A 15,222-nucleotide genomic window follows, 5' to 3' on the forward strand; every position below is an offset into this window, starting at 1 on the left:
TCCTTCACGGTGACATGCAGGTTATTTCGTTAACGTCATTTCACCGGTTAGATCCAGTTATTTATCTTCATTGCAGACTGCTAGCAGTACATTCACAACTTCTAGCAGGAATAATAAAGGCATGACCTAGCACAGAGTCATAAGAATAGATGCTCCAGAGTTATTACGTAGGAAATGTAAGTAGTTAGGATAGGGGCTCATTTAGATAGCTGTATGTATTTTGCTGTCGGCAAAAAATGCAGATCCATTTTTACGGACGTTTCAGCATGTCCGCAAAAAAAGTATTGCATTCCGCATTCTTGCGGACCCATTAACTTCAGTGGGGCCACGTACTGATTTTCACTGTTTAGTATAAGACATGTTTTATTTGTTTTGCGGAGTCGTGGAACGCGAGAAAAGATGCGGACAGCACACAGCCGACACGTGGTGCGCTCTCCTTCACTTTCAGGGACCCGTGTTAGAGATGGGTGGGACCCGCACCTGTCCGACTTTGATGGCATATCCTAGCAATAACTTAAGTGTTACTTGTGTCTCATCATAAATTCAGATGGCTGATCTGTCCCTCCCCCATGCTTTAAACTGCTGCTTTGCTTATTTGGTTTGCATATGGCATATAAGCACAGGTTCACCATTAGGGTGACTATAAATCAAAAAGATGATTTTGGTGTCTGTTGGACATATACTATGGGAAAACCGCCTTCAGTGACCCAAGTTTCCCAGGACTATGTAGTGGAATCCATTGTACCTACTTGGACTCCATTCATACTGGGCAGCAAACATTGCCCGGCCATCGTCGTTCTCGCCCTTCATAGATTGGAAGGTCCGGACTGCAGGTGCTCTCATGCAGTGGTACTGAATACGGTTCTTGGCGTTGCGGCCCTCTTGCTATAAATAATGCATGCGCGTGCAAGGTAATGTGATCTCCGCTGTTTGAGAAGAATGACTCTGATCAGATAATATTTCTTCCTTTCTCTCAGGACAATGCGGCTCCTTATCTCACAGCTGCTGGCGACGTTCTGTTATAGCTGAGCTTTTTATTGTGTGTGTGTGTGTGTGTGTGTGTGTGTGTGTGTGTTAAATTAAAATAAAAGTACAAATATATAGCAGAACTGGACATGCTGCGGATTTAAAGTTTGTACCACAGATCAATTTCTATTACAATTTTTTTTATTTTTTTTTTATTTCTTTCAGGGTGTAAGGCCTCATGCACACGACCGTTGTGTGCATCCATGGCCGTTGTGCCGTTTTCGTTTTTTTTTTCGCGGACACGTGATCCGTGTTTCCTGGCCGTGAAAAAAATACCTGTCCTATTTTTTTTTTCACGGCCAACGGTTCACGGACCCATTCAAGTCAATGGGTCCGTGAAAAAAACACGGATGCACACAAGATTGTCATCCGTGTCCGTTTTTTCCTATCATTTCAATGGCAAACTTGACTTTGATTTATTTTTATTTTTTTCATTTTTCATGTCCGTGGATCCTCCAAAAATCAAGGAAGACCCACGGACGAAAAAACGATCACGGACCTACGGACCCCATTTTTGCGGACCAAAAAACGGTCGTGTGCATGAGGCCTAAATCTAATTTGCTTTGTTGGTACAGTACTGTCGCTGTCTATTTTATGCCTGCAGCCCCGCAGGGAAAAATCCACAATGTATCTGCCACATGTGAACATACACTTCAAGGGCAATTCAAGTAACAGTTTAAAGAAAAAATGATAAAGAAGTTTTTTCCCCTTTTATATTTTATCTTGTGTTTTTATTGTCTCCCTCTGCTGACGAATAACTTTATATCACCTTCCAAGAGTGGTGGGGAAGAGACGGCCATGCTTTAAGCTAGCGCCTGGTTTGTGAAACTGTTATTCATGCCCATTAGGCCATTGTTCTGCCAGTCTGAAATAAAATATCATCCCCAGCCTCCTATGTACAAGAATATAGCTACTATAATACTGCCTCCTATGTACAAGAATATAACTACTATAATGCTACCTCCTATGTACAAGAATATAACTACTATAATACTGCCTCCTATGTACAAGACTATAACTACTATAATACTGCCTCCTATGTACAAGACTATAACTACTATAATACTGCCTCCTATGTACAAGACTATAACTACTATAATACTGCCTCCTATGTACAAGAATATAACTACTATAATACTGCTCCTATGTACAAGAATATAACTACTATAATACTGCCTCCTATGTACAAGAATATAACTACTATAATACTGCTCCTATGTACATGAATATAACTACTATAATACTGCCTCCTATGTACATGAATATAACTGCTATAATACTGCCTCCTATGTACAAGAATATAACTACTATAATACTGCTCCTATGTACATGAATATAACTACTATAATACTGCCTCCTATGTACATGAATATAACTACTATAATACTGCCTCCTATGTACATGAATATAACTACTATAATACTGCCTCCTATGTAAATGAATATAACTACTATAATACTGCCTCCTATGTACAAGAATATAACTACTATAATACTGCTCCTATGTAGGAGATAACTACTATAATACTGCCTCCTATATACAAGACTATAACTACTATAATACTGCTCCTATGTAGAAGGAGAACAACTACTAGAATGCTTCCAATACATGTTACACAGCCTGCTCTGAGGTACCGCACAAGGCGACATTGCTGACCACTCCTACTGTGTGAATCTTTTTTGTTAAAGGGGTAGCGGTACAACCATTAATATGACATCAGTGTTAGATCGGTTGGGAGTTTTATCCGTTAGGATACCAGCCATGAGATCACTACTATTCTCTCATTCATGGCTAGCTTCCTCTCCCTCTAATTTTGGAGTAGGGGATGTAGCTTCACAGTAAGAGGAGGGGGGTTGGGGGGGGGAAGCAGGAAGTAGGTGCTGTCGGCAATTAAATATACCCCACCGGTTTCACACCACTCTGCTAATGCGACTGTTCACATGGAAGGAATCCTTATGCAAGCAGCCCATGAATGGAGAATTTACACTTCATTAGGGTCCTTGTTAGATTTTATTTGGTTTCTCGCCTCATGTTCCCTTTTAAGGCTTCATTCAGACAGTGCAGTTACATTTTAGCATCCGTCTTTTGGCTGAAAAAACTCATCTGAGGCGGTAGGAGCCGCATTTACATGCAGCCATCATCTCCTCTGTATGGGGATGAATGATTGCTGCTGCGATCGCTAATCCCCATAGAGAATAACTGTTTATGGACAACAGATCCAGGACAACCTGCTGCCTAGAAATTATGATTTTGGTGTCCACAAAGGCCGTGCTTTCACCAGCGCTTGCTGATTTTATCTGGTGATCGGTGACACCTTTTACACAGGGCAATTATCAGGAATGATCCTTCCCGATTATTGCCCTGTTGTTGTCTGTGGACTCCACCAAAAGGAGCAGGAACCTCTGAGACAAATCCTGTTAGAGGGGCTATTTGGCCCACGTTTCCTGGGGTCTTATGGATATGAACTAGTAGATGACCCATCGTGCCTGTAACATGGAAAGGAAGGAGCGGCCAGGTTCCCTGGAGTAGTGACAACAGTGACCCCTTCAGGCTGTGACAACCTGTTGTCCAATTTACTGCATGTTGCCAGACTATGGATAAATGTACTGCGCTCATGTTGCACGAGGAAGGTTACCATACCGAATATGGCGCCTTTTGTAAAAAAGTGCAGTTCTCCTTTGAGTGTCCTGAGAATAGAAGGGTTCTCCGTAGATACTGAAAAAACACTTCCTGTGTAAAAACTCTAATATGTTGGTGACTATTTATTTATTTTATGCACTTATATAGCGCTACTATATTCCGCAGTGCTTTACAGACATTAGCATCAAGCTGTCCCCAATGGGGTCACAATTTAAGGTCCCTATCCGTATGTTTTTGGAGTGTGGGAGGAAATCTGAGAACGTGGACGAAACCCACGCAAACCCTGGGAGAACTGGTCGTGATGCAGAAAGTACATTGGATCTATACCGTAGCCATATGGAACGTTAAAAGCCGTATAAAGTGTGTGTGTGTGTATATGTATATACAGACGTGGACAAAATTGTTGGTACCCTTTGGTCAATGAAAGAAAAAGTCACAATGGTCACAGAAATAACTTTAATCTGACAAAAGTAATAATAAATTAAAATTCTATAAATGTTAACCAATGAAAGTCAGACATTGTTTTTCAACCATGCTTCAACAGAATTATGTAAAAAAATAAACTCATGAAACAGGCATGGACAAAAATGATGGTACCCCTAACTTAATATTTTGTTGCGCAACCTTTTGAGGCAATCACTGCAATCAAACGCTTCCTGTAACTGTCAATGAGACATCTGCACCTCTCAGCAGGTATTTTGGCCCACTCCTCATGAGCAAACTGCTCCAGTTGTGTCCGGTTTGAAGGGTGCCTTTTCCAGACTGCATGTTTCAGCTCCTTCCAAAGATGCTCAATAGGATTGAGGTCAGGGCTCATAGAAGGCCACTTTAGAATAGTCCAATTTTTTCCTCTTAGCCATTCTTGGGTGTTTTTAGCGGTGTGTTTTGGGTCATTGTCCTGTTGCAAGACCCATGACCTGCGACTGAGACCAAGCTTTCTGACACTGGCTAGTACATTTCTCTCTAGAATTCCTTGATAGTCTTGAGATTTCATTGTACCCTGCACAGATTCAAGACACCCTGTGCCAGACGCAGCAAAGCAGCCCCAGAACATAACAGAGCCTCCTCCATGTTTCACAGTAGGGACAGTGTTCTTTTCTTGATATGCTTCATTTTTTCGTCTGTGAACATACAGCTGATGTGCCTTGGCAAAAACTTCGATTTTTGTCTCATCTGTCCACAGGACATTCTCCCAGAAGCTTTGTGGCTTGTCAACATGTAGTTTGGCATATTCCAGTCTTGCTTTTTTATGATTCGTTTTCAACAATGGTGTCCTCCTTGGTCGTCTCCCATGTAGTCCACTTTGGCTCAAACAACGACGGATGGTGCGATCTGACACTGATGTTCCTTGAGCATGAAGTTCACCTTGAATCTCTTTAGAAGTCTTTCTAGGCTCTTTTGTTACCATTCGGATTATCCGTCTCTTAGATTTGTCATCAATTTTCCTCCTGCGGCCACGTCCAGGGAGGTTGGCTACAGTCCCATGGATCTTAAACTTATGAATAATATGTGCAACTGTACTCACAGGAACATCTAGTTGCTTGGAGATGGTCTTATAGCCTTTACCTTTAACATGCTTGTCTATAATTTTCTTTCTGATCTCTTGAGACAGCTCTTTCCTTTGCTTCCTCTGGTCCATGTCGAGTGTGGTACACACCATATCACCAAACAACACAGTGATTACCTGGAGCCATATATATAGGCCCAATGGCTGATTACAAGGTTGTAGACACCTGTGATGCTAATTAGTGGACACACCTTGAATTAACATGTCCCTTTGGTCACATTATGTTCTGTGTTTTCTAGGGGTACCATCATTTTTGTCCATGCCTGTTTCATGAGTTTATTTTTTTACATAATTCTGTTGAAGCATGGTTGAAAAACAATGTCTGACTTTCATTGGTTAACATTTATAGAATTTTAATTTATTATTACTTTTGTCAGATTAAAGTTATTTCTGTGACCATTGTGACTTTTTCTTTCATTGACCAAAGGGTACCAACAATTTTGTCCACGTCTGTGTATATATATATATATATATATATATATATATATATATATATATATATATATATATAAAAATATAATTTACATTTACATACACAGACAGACAGGAATATTTTCCAACGTAAGCTGTCCCTAGGGAATCCGCTGACCCAACGAATCCTTATGGCATCCTCAAGATGGCATGGTGGAATGCTATCCAGCTTACCGCCATCGTGTTCTAGATCCGGAGGAGCTGAGCAGATTGATATACAGCTTTATGGGAAAAGATTCAGTATATTTTGTAACTTTTTGAAATCCCTGCTGTTCCTGCACTTAGGAGTCCGGTGGGCGGTCCTATTAATGATTGACAGTGTTCCTTGTAGAAGTGTGTTTTACAGAGACCCTGAAAAGTGGGTGACGGGTGACATGCAGTAGTGTACATCACGGTAGTTAAAAAAAACGTGCAGTGGAGTTGCCCTTAAAGGGGTTTACTGGGATTTTTATTTAGATGGCTCATCCTCAGGACACCCCAACTAACAACTGTTTTAGGAGTATGTCTGGCACTGGTACTGACACCATCCGGAACATTGATGGAATATCTCAATATCAGATGGGTGTGGGTCCAAAGTCTGCAGAACAGGACCCCCGAAGTGTAGGGAGAGCAGCCACGGTTTACACCTATGGGAGTTCTGAAGATCGCCGAGTGTTGGCTAGGCTACTTCTGTCAGGCCCATAACTGTGAATGGGGAGGTGGCTGCACTTGCGCACTGTGGTCTCCATTCCCCGCAATGGGACTTCGGTAAATAGTTGAGCAGGGGTACTTGGCTATTTTCGGATGTCTCATAGCGACGAAGTGAGCACTGTCCTTCACTTTAGGGTCCCGCTCTCTAGATAGGTGCAGGTCCCACCCCTGGGACCTGCACCTATCCGACACTGATGGCATATCCTAGCTTTATGCCATCTATGTCCCAGATGGGCTAATCCCTTTTGACTACTGCAGTAACCAGCCCTCTCCACTACACAGTAGATGGCGCTGTGTAGCTCCAGTGCCGATTGCCAGGATCGGAGGTACTTCGACACAGCTGACCGGGCGGGTTGTGGTACTCCTTTAATATCTTCAAACCTGTTTTCATGCAGTGTCCTTGTTTGTCCACATTCGTTATTTCCTATGACATCAGAATATCCCCAAATCCTAAATTATTTGCTTTTACATTTTTTCCAATCTCCTGAACGCGCATTTTTTTTATTCCCTCCCCTATCATGGCCTGCGGACTTTTCTCTTCTGCTTTAACCGAAATGGTGAATATGATAAATATATCACTAATTTATTTTTCAAAATGAGCAGCAGGATGTCCGTCTCCCCCCGAGCAGCGGGTGTCGCTCTACCGCGTGGATCGGTCACTTGATTTGAAGGTGTTGTCACTGATGATTTCCAGTCTGGGACGGTCACATTTTAATTGCCTGCTCTCCGTTCTCATTACTCTCCTGTCAGCTCTGATGACTGAGATGTCAGCCGGGTGTATTTCAAAAAAATTTCCCTTAAAAATGTGCCATCACCTTAGGATTCTTCTTGCTTTGCCCTTCCTTGTCTTCCGTTGCCCCAATATACTTAGTCATAGTTGTATCTTGGGCCAGGCTGAGGTTGGTGGAAGCCCTGGGTGAAATTTTTGGTGAGGACCTCCATGCCACCCTTGTGCTATGCTTCCTGGTCCTCTCCACCGAAGTAATGGTGGCATTTCTAGAAAGGTTGGATAGACCTGAGATACAGTAGATAGACCTGTCCTTGGTGGTGGCCCCCTAGGAGCCCAATGTGGCGAAAGCCCAGTTGAATTTTCCACTCATTCCAATTTGGCCTATATTTTAGGCCTCCAACCATTTTGAGGCACATTTTCCTGGAGTAAAATATCCTCAGGATAGGCCATTGATTTGGGATAAGGTGGGGGTGCTGAAACTGAACCCCCACCGCTCAACTGTTTCAACGGTCTGAGGTGCTCCAGTGAGTGCTACAGCCATTTCCTGGGCCTGGAATTGCAGTACCGATCACAGCCACTATTGAATGTACGGCGCTGTGCTTGGTATGTCGTGAGGAGGCTGCAGCACTCGGACGGGAGTCGGACCCCCACCAATCGGATATTGATGAAGATAGGTCATCAATGTTGTACTCCCCGAAAACCCCATTAAAGTAGGTGTGACTTCTAAAAGGGGTGCAGCTAGTAAAAAAATAAATAAAAAAAATTATAATAAAAATGCTGCATGCTTTGTGCACACAACCAATAATCTCCCGGACCAATGAGTGGGGGTGGGGATTGTTGGCAAGAATTAAACTGTAAATGGAATTTTTAACATTTCATCCACTTTTGCTGCAGCTATAAACCTTGGATTTTCCGCCCACCGACTGCTCTGGACAAAAGGTGGGCTGAAAATAATCCAAATAAGTACCTATAAAAAAACTACCAGACCGCATGAAGTCAATAATGCACTTTATTTGCAAAATTCATAAGACGAAGGGTCGCCGAAACTCGCGTCGGGGGTTGGCGCCATCCCGGAGGAGGCACATTATGGGTAATTGATTCTGTCCTTTACATACTTGTATTATTCTTTTTTGCACTTTAACTTGGATTTCATTTTGTTGGATTAGTGTGAATTGTTACCATTGTGCCCCCTTCCGGTTGATGCCGCTATTTCCCTGCACTTGTTTTTAATACATGTATTTTTTTTTCTTATGAATTTGGCCAATAAAGTGTATTATTGACTTCATGCAGGCTTTTTTTTTTTTTTACAGGTACTAATATAGCTGTTTTTTTGCCATAGGCATGTGCTTATTGAGCAATACATGGTAATTACGTGTAACCACCAGACATCTGAGAAGCTCTGACAGACGTCCTTCAGAACCTCCTCCTTGAGGTTCCTTTTTGTTTTGCTTTCGTTTTCTTATCTCGTTAGCCTCTCTCAGCTGTCATGTAGTTGCACTGATTGCATCCCTTTAAATCCCTTCCCATACTGCATCACTTTGCGGTTTATACAACTTCCTGGAGTGTGTGCATGCTGGATGCTACTACTGAGTCTTCTACAGATAAGTTTTGTTTATTTATTTGTGTTTTCCTGTTTGCTGGATCCCAGGTGACCCGGACTACCTCCGTATCAAGTGTAGGGAGCCGGTGGTTGTGTCCCCTCACTATTATAGGGTGTTCAGGTGTTATACAGTCGAGGTACGAGGATATGCGATCATCTACCATTGGGATTTTTGCATAGGCTGAGCAGTTAGGGAGAGAGCCAGGTCTGTTGCAGGGCTCTCCCTTTTTGTTCCTTAGTTTTGGATCCAGTCAGTCGGATCTTCATTTTGTGTCTTCTAGTTTTCTATACACCTTCCGTGACATTACGTAATGTGAGATATTTCTCAATTTTTATTATTAAGGGCTGAGCCTCTATTTTGGTTTGTACAAAATAATCCAGCTTACTAACAAACAGAAAATGGAAATCTATCAGATCTTCTCCAACAGGAGCCAAATCCCCTCCCCCGCGGGGCCTCCTGCGAAATTAAATTATCTAGATGAAATCTCCTCCAAGAAGAAGCCACTTAGAATTAGATTTTTACCACCAGACCGTTATCAAGATCCCATAAAACCCGATGACTTCTTGTTGTTGTTGTTGTTTTTTTAATATATATTTTTTTCTGTAACGTAAATATCGATAATCTGAAAACAAACCAGTCACAGACTCCTTTTGAAGACGAGACAGAGAATCAATTTCTGTCCTAAGAGTAAGCAGCTTCTCTTCAGTGACTGTAGATGTGGAGCCGTGTTGACCACAGGCTGATTAGCAATTGGGGATTTAAACAGGGGTTGTCGCCTGAAAAAATATTCTACATTTTTCTTAATATTTTTTTAAATTGCATGTAATGAAAAATTGAGTATAGCCTCTGAGTTATTGAATAAAATCTACCTGTGTAGCGCCACCTGCTGTTTTCTTATTTCTTAGTCCACCTTCCTGAAGTGGATGCACATGCTCAGTTTCATCCTTCAGCGGCCTTCACCATATCTACTGTTAGAACCTGTGACAGTGATGGAGATAGAGGTGCAGCAGAAAGGACATGCTCCCTGAGCTGTGATAGGCAGAGAACTGCAACAGAAAGGACAGCCACTCTGAGCTGCAGCATTAGGGCTCATGCACACAGCCGTTCTATTTTATTTTATTTTTTGCGGTGCGGAGGCACGGATAGAAACCCCACGGAAGCACTCCGCAGTGCTTCTGTGGGGTTCCGTGCCTCTGTTCTGCACCGCACCTTCCGGAGTGCGGACCCATTCAAGTGAACGGGTCCGCAGCTGTGATACGGTGCGGAAACAGCCGGGGCCCATATATTGCAGACCCGCTGTTTGCGGGCTGCAATACGGGCCCGGCCGCCACACGTTCGTGTGCATGAGCCCTAAAGGACAGTATCCCCATTGATAGGGAGAGAGGTGACGCAGAAAGGACACGATCCCTGAACTGTGATAGGTAGAAATGCAGCAGAAAGGACACTCCCCTTGAGCTGCCAGCTTGAAATAAATGGGGAGATGTCTGGATCCATGTGAGGTACGGGGCTGGTTCCAGCTTTATTAGAAAGAGATTATCATGTACTCTGACGTCTGATTTCAATTTTATTTTTTATATTAATCATAGGACAATCCCTTTAAGGATTCAGTAACCTTTATAATCCTATATCCTTTTACATAGTGAACCTACCTCCGACATCATTGTTCTTCTATATGACCACAGTGGCTTCCATGTTGCCCTGCCTCCTGTGCTATAGCAAACAACATTTGAGGTGTGTGTTAACTGATGGTCTTAGACTTTCCCCCTGGTCCACTGTGTGGCCAAAGATGGAGACAACAGTGTAGAGAGAGGCTCCTCTAGGGAGGGCCACCAGCGTCCATTAAAACCATGCACTACTGATTTCATTAGACATCTTGTAATACTCCACTGTTCCTGTAGAGGCAGTGCAGGGACACTGCTCAGTTACACAGTGGTTTCTCTTGGCTGATAATCTAACCACCTCCTCCCCCATCTCTGAGCCCTGGATCTGCAGAGTCCATATCTGATATAACTGTGTAGAGATGATGTAGACGACGATTTCCCTAGTACAGTAATTCTCCAACTACTTGGAAATCCCTACAGTTTCTGCAGCGCCGCTGCAAAGATTGCTTTTAGTCACTTTTTTTCCCCAAAAAAACGTGCCACACCTGTCCACAGGTTGTGTGTGGTATTGCAGCTCAGCTTCATTCACTTCAGTGGAGCTTATCTGCAAGAGCGGACGTGACTCATGGCCCTGGCCTTATTTTTGGAGGAAAGCAGCGGTGTATTTTTATTTATTTATTTATTTATTTATTTATTTATTGTTTCAAACTGAAATAAATTATTCTGGATTGTCAGATTTATGTTAAATATTATTTTTTTCTTTCTTTTTAATTTTGTAAATGTTTTCATTTCAGTCTTCTGAACTTTGAAACGAGCCCCAGGTTATTTTGGACTTTCTGGATTATCAAATGCTGGATTTAAAGAGGTTTTCCAGAACTTGGATATTGATGGTCTAGTCTCCAGATAGGTCCTCAATCTCGGATCTGTGGGGGTCTGACTCCCCACCCTTTAATTGGCTGTTTCAGGCCGGTGCTAGAAACTCTACTATGTACGGAAGGCTCTGTCCACTGTGCAGTTTCCGGTGCAGGTGTACTATGGCTCAGCTCCCATTCATTTCACTAGGAGTTGGGCTGCAGTACCCCTACGTGGCCACTACACAGTGTATGGCGCCATCTGCATACCGTTTCGTCCACAGTATAGTTTCTAGAGACAGTGGGTGCCCGAAACAGCTGACTGGCTGGGGTGCTGGTTGTCGGGCCACCACCGACCTGATATTGATGACCTATCATGAGGACACACCATCGGCATCTGGTCCTGGAAAAATCTCTTTAAAGGGGTATTGCCATCTTGGACGTCGGGGGGCATATCGCTAGGATATGCCCCCAATGTCTAATAGCTGTGGGTCCTCACCTATACTTAGAACAGAGCCCTCAAAATGCCGGAGGGCCCACCGCGCATGCACAACCATCCTCCATTAATTTCTATGGGAGCGCTGAAAAAAGCCAAGCAACACGCTCTATTTTCGGAAGTTCCATTGAAATGAGTGGGAAGCGCGCCGCACAAGAGCGGCTACTGCTCCCTTCACTTCTATGGGGCTTTCAGAAAAGCATTCCCTTAGGAAAGAATGGAGGGCGGCCACGCATGCGCGGTGCTCCCTTCAGCAACTTTGCGGATTTCCTATGGGAGCGCTTTTCCGTAAGCCCCATAGAAGTTCAACGGAGAGGTGGGCGCTCTTGTGTGGTGTGCTTCCCATTCATTTCAACGGAACTTCCGAAAATAGCCGAGCGCATAGCTTTGCTATTTTCGGTGCTCCCATAGGAATGAATAGAGGACGTCTGCGCATGTGCGGTGCTCCCTCCGGCGCTTTGAGGGCTCTGTTCTAAGTATAGGTGCGGGTCCCAGAGGTGGGACATACCCTAGTGATATGTCCCCAATGTCCTAGATGGGAATACTCCTTTAAATTAATTTCTATATTGATGCAGCTGTGACCATTTTCTACTAAACCACCGGAGTCCCTTCCCTTTCTGTGAAGTTCCCACCGCTTGAGGTAGAAGGCACCCGGCCAGCATGGGGCACGCGTTGTCATCTGACTAGATATGAAATCTATCAGGTTATTTTTAAATACTTAGAAAGTCATTTAATTTTATAGCTCGAAGCGTCGCCGGCGCCAAGGCCTTGTTTACTCAGACGGCAATTCCCTGGCATTCGTTCTCAGCCCATGTACATCCAGCGTCGGCGCCCTACTGGAAAGACCCTCGTAGCCTCCCTGCAGAGCCTTGGCAAGCGGAGGTGGCTGGTCATAGGACACTGAAGGTGACCGACTGGCCAGAAGCGGACAGTTCCAGGGCCGTAAACACGGCTAGACGTTTAGGGCAGAAATCAGATGGCATGGATATGATAGACCGGGTCAGCAAGAAGTGGTAGCTAAAATTGCTTAAAGGGGGATTCCATCTAAGACGCTGTTACATCCCTTAGGACGAGCATGTAGTGCCATTGAAGTCAATGGAGTCTTTCACCATTGCGACCTGTTGTACTACGCATAGCAGTATGATCTGTAGGGGTCTGATGGGACCCCACCCATCCTGGTCCGTTTTGGGGTTTTCTGCTACGTTTGGCGCTCCCCATACTGCACAAGGAACTTCAGCTCCCTTCAAGTGAAAAATTAAAAGAATTGTCCCAAATCAATATTTATGGTGAGTGTGTGTGTGTGTGTGTATATGGCATAAATGTCCAACAAGTCCAGGTCCCGCACCTTTCTCATGGCCATTGTGAATGTGCTATAGATGTGGCTGCGCATGCGCAGCTATCTCCATTCGCTTCTCTGGGAGTTCCTACTATAGCCTGCTGCACTTACACAAGTCTGTTTTTTTGGAGCCTCCGTAGAATGAGTGCGCGACCACCTTTACATTTGCATCGCCCAAGAGATGAGGACCCGTCCCTAAGATAGTAGCGGGTCCCTGGGATATGGGACCTGCACCTCTGACATTTAGGGCATATACTCTTGAGATGTGACCATCCCTTTAATTAGCCCTACAGCCCCTTCATGATGAGGATCGGTCGCTCTCCAGGAGGACGAGTAGTAATGGCGGCCATATTGGTTGTCAAAAAAGTTTCCCCAAAAAACTGATACTACTAAGGAACAGCTGAATAGATTTTAAAAAAAAACGTATTAGAACACGGCGACTCAAAGACTTCTTGTCGCTTATGATGTTTGGATCGTTAAATGGAAACCCCCCCCCCCCCCCTTCGAAATATTCCTGAACTCAATGTTATTAACCATATAGCTCCTGTTATCTTCAGACATGATGCACCACAACCACAGTGATGGGGAGTTTAAAGGGGTTGTCCAGGATAAGAAAAACATGGCTGATTTATTCCAAAAACAGCGCCACACCTGCCTACTGGTTGGGCCTGGTATTGCAGCTAATCTCCATTGACGTGAACACGGCCGAGCTGTATATAATTAATTATTATTTTTTTGAAGAAAGCGGCCATCTTTTTCTAGTCCTGAACAACACCTTTAAATTTCTTTGGTGTCGCTACGACAAGCAGGTCTCTACTATAGATTCCACATGCTGATAGCGGGAATTATACATTTTTAAAGAGTAGCTGTAAGTTCTTAAGTCTGCTTTTGGTATACTACTTGTATGCGTCCTCCATAAAAACAGCCTCCTGTCTTAGAACCTCTGGTATTCCTCCTGAAAATGTCTGTATAAATCGATGACGGGGTGATACCATGCCCCTTGCCAATGGGGTGTGTCCCCACACAGTCTGACAGTCAGTCAGCCTCTGTAGCCGCACGCTCTGGAGGAAAGGTAACAAACGCCCAATTTCTAGTTTATCCATACATTTCCAAGAGGAATAATAGAGCAGCATCACAATGCAGAGTCTTAAGAAACGATGCTCCACTTTTAGGACGTGGGGAGAGCAGATAACTAGCAATAGCTATTATAGGTTAAGTAACACCGTCTGGTGTGTGTGTGGGGGTGGGGGGGGGGGGGGTTGTATAGAATTTTAAAGGGATGATTTATATGTGGTTCTGGATGAAAAACCTTAATTTGCATGGAACTATTTTTCTCCGTAGTAGTAAATGATTGCAGTATGCGGCCGGTTAGAGCTGATGTAGGGTGAATCATAGTTGCTGAGTTATGATTCCCCCCCTCCATGATCTGTATGGCCGCTCTCATTCAAGCTCTGCTGTAGGCCGCGTTACACGGCGTCTGCCCCAGGGAAGGAATGTCCTTGTAGATGCATCTGATTTCTCCGAATCGGCGGTAAATTCCTGCTGCGCACAGCTTGAAATTAAACCGTCTTTTATCCTCCCCAATGAAATGCTTTTACTCCCGAAATACATGAAAAAACTCGTGTCCTTCTGCTTCAGAGAAGACCTTGTGGTAGACTTCATTGATGAGAATTAACAAAGCCTCGTTGGGAATAGTGGAGATACTAAGGGGGTCCTCTGGAACCACGCCTCCTCCTTAATTACACATAACTCTCCTGTAGAAGAAAGTTTGTAATATACTTTACCGTTGTGAAATTTTTTGGAGCAGCCTCTCGGGAACCTGGTCCTGTGATGCTCGTCCAGCTTCTGCCGATGTCGCGTTCTTTCCCAGGTTTCTGTCCTGGGCTATGGCTGGGACATCCCTTCTGCTGTGGATGGGACCAGAATTTTTCCTCTTCCTGGTGCATGCGCACTCCTGAATCATCGGCGCATGCGCCAGGAAGAGCAGCGGTTTTGGCCCTGTCCACAGCGAAAGTGACGTCCTATTAATAGCCAAGGACAGAAACCTGATAAAGGACGTCAAGTGACTCTGTTCCTGGGAGGCGATCCACGCAACTTCACAACGGTGAAGTATATTACAAACTTTCTCCTATAGGTTTGGTCTGTGAAGTAAAGATTGATTTATGGCGCCTTCTGGGTTCTCAAAACCCTTTTTTAAATTGCTTTTGGATTAC

General features: G+C 43.9%; 1 protein-coding gene across 2 annotated transcripts in view; it reads left to right on the forward strand.

The window, feature by feature from the left end:
• The window catches only part of LOC122940994 (ubiquitin domain-containing protein 1-like), a 50,869-nt gene that overhangs the window by 22,243 nt on the left and 13,404 nt on the right, over window positions 1–15,222 (forward strand). The window contains exon 1 of one of the 2 annotated variants that reach the window (XM_044297965.1): window positions 12,563–12,686. The exons of the other annotated variant lie outside the window; for it this stretch is intronic. The gene's annotated coding sequence lies outside the window, so the exon portion shown is untranslated. Of the gene's footprint in view, window positions 1–12,562; window positions 12,687–15,222 lie in introns of those variants that run through there. 2 annotated transcript variants of the gene reach the window in all.

Source organism: Bufo gargarizans, chromosome 6 (genome assembly GCF_014858855.1).
Source record: "Bufo gargarizans isolate SCDJY-AF-19 chromosome 6, ASM1485885v1, whole genome shotgun sequence".
NCBI classification, from domain to species: domain Eukaryota; kingdom Metazoa; phylum Chordata; class Amphibia; order Anura; family Bufonidae; genus Bufo; species Bufo gargarizans.